The 1,929-nt window shown below is 32.6% G+C and overlaps 1 pseudogene; it reads left to right on the top strand.

The window, feature by feature from the left end:
* Window positions 1–920: 920 nt before the first annotated feature.
* LOC117012565 (EKC/KEOPS complex subunit TPRKB-like) lies at window positions 921–1,435 on the top strand (annotated as a pseudogene).
* The last annotated feature ends 494 nt before the right edge of the window (window positions 1,436–1,929 follow it).

Raw genomic sequence — 1,929 nt, 5'->3', positions numbered from 1 at the left:
CTCTCACAGGTCTGGACATGCCAGGCAACTTCTACCTCAGACCTTGACCCTCTGTCCTTCGTGTTCCTGCTGCAGGAAGTTCCTTTCATAGACATCTCCCCAGCTTTCTCCTTCCTGTTCCTCAGGTCTCTACTCAAATGGAAGTGCATCACAGCCTTCCCTGACCACCTGGCACAAAATACCATTGTCTGCATTCTACACTTCCCTCCCCTGTAGCCATTGTTCTCTTTCTCTACAGTACTAACATGATCTTACATATTGTCTAATTATGGACTGATTGCTTATGCCCCACCCCCAACCTGCCGCACTTGAATGTAAGCTTCATGTAGGAAGAAACCTGGTTTGTTTGCTACTGTTCTAGCCTGGCATAAAAGAATTGCTCAATAAATATTTGTTGAATGAATGAATGGATGAATGAATGATTTTCCATTAGTAATGGAAATTACTAGTTAGTAATTCCTCTTTACATTTTTTACATTTTTCCCAGTTTATCATTTGACTTATAATTTTTATGTGGAGCAGTAATTAATTTTTATTCAATTATTTCTCTCTTTTCCTTTGTAAGTGTTCTTCCCTGAAAAGCCCTTCCTGAACCAAACATCCATTAAAGACACATTTATGATTTCTTCAAATATTTTATGGTTTTATTTTTTGCTTTTAATCTTTTAATATACCTGGATTCATTGCCTATGTGAGCTAATATAAATAGATTATTTTCTAAAGAAAAATTTTCTATATATTATGTATTTATTAGGATTATTGACTAATTCATTTAATATTTATTCTATCTACTTCTATCTTTGTATTTATAACTGATTCCAGGTTATTTACTTTATTCCACGTGTCCTTAGGATACTGCTTTAATTATTACAATTTTAGGAGAAAGACAGGGGATGTGGTGAATCCTGCTTATCTATGAAATGCAGTTAACACATCAGCTGGACCTGTTTCCCAAATGCACGGTAACCCTTCTGTTGTTTGAAGATGTAAAAAATGTTTGAGAAAAAAGTCTATGGAAGGTGCCATTGATGTTTAATTAATAAACCCTACAGTGATTGTCAATCCATTTCAGATACTTGTGGCGGAAAACAAAGCAGTTCACCTCTAAACACTGGGGAAAATGAAGACAAGAACTCTACTGAAATTATTTTCAACCTTTCCCCAAATAACAATATTCAGTGACTTTAAAAAACTTGGTATCTCAGAAAATTACACTTCAATTCTGTTTACATTAAAAAATGGAAAAAAAACACACAAATAAATCAGGAAGACCTAATATGTTCGGTTGAAGGTCAACAAGTTTCTCCGAAAAATCTTCCTGAAGTAATAAATATCACAGAAGTCAAAAGATATATAAATATCTTCACAAGAAGAAAGTATTGGGACATTATTGGATGGTATTATTTGTAGAATATCAACAAAAGGTGTTTTGTGAAATGACAAATATTAACATTTTTCAGCATTTATGAAAAATAATTACAATTTTATGATATGGTTTAATATTGTTCTTATATTTTTATTTAACCTTATTTTTATTTAAACTAGTTTCGTCTTAATTTTAAGGCTAATTCTAGAATTACGTTAACAAAGTTCTAGAATGATACTATGAAGGCTTTGATTTAAAGTGTGTTGCATATCATTAATAAGTAGAGAAATTGTGGAGCTCATTACAAACAATATTCCATGTTCTAATATACGACTCTCATTTGGTGAAGGCATAGTCTGCAGATTTTTTCACTGTAAACTTACTATTTTTTTACCCTTGTAATTAGTAAACATTTAGGGAGCAATGCACTGGTACTATGAAAATGTCTTGTTTCTCCTCAAGCTTTTTCTCAATAACTTTAGCATCCATTTGGTGGATCTTGCCACAATTATTACTGTGGTGTCCTAATGCAGATTTCCCTCATTCCTGTTACATTTATTGAT

The sequence above is a fragment of the Rhinolophus ferrumequinum genome, chromosome 20 (genome assembly GCF_004115265.2).
Source record: "Rhinolophus ferrumequinum isolate MPI-CBG mRhiFer1 chromosome 20, mRhiFer1_v1.p, whole genome shotgun sequence".
NCBI classification, from domain to species: domain Eukaryota; kingdom Metazoa; phylum Chordata; class Mammalia; order Chiroptera; family Rhinolophidae; genus Rhinolophus; species Rhinolophus ferrumequinum.
Note: the sequence above shows the minus strand (reverse complement) of the source record. Positions and strands in the feature narration are given on the sequence as shown.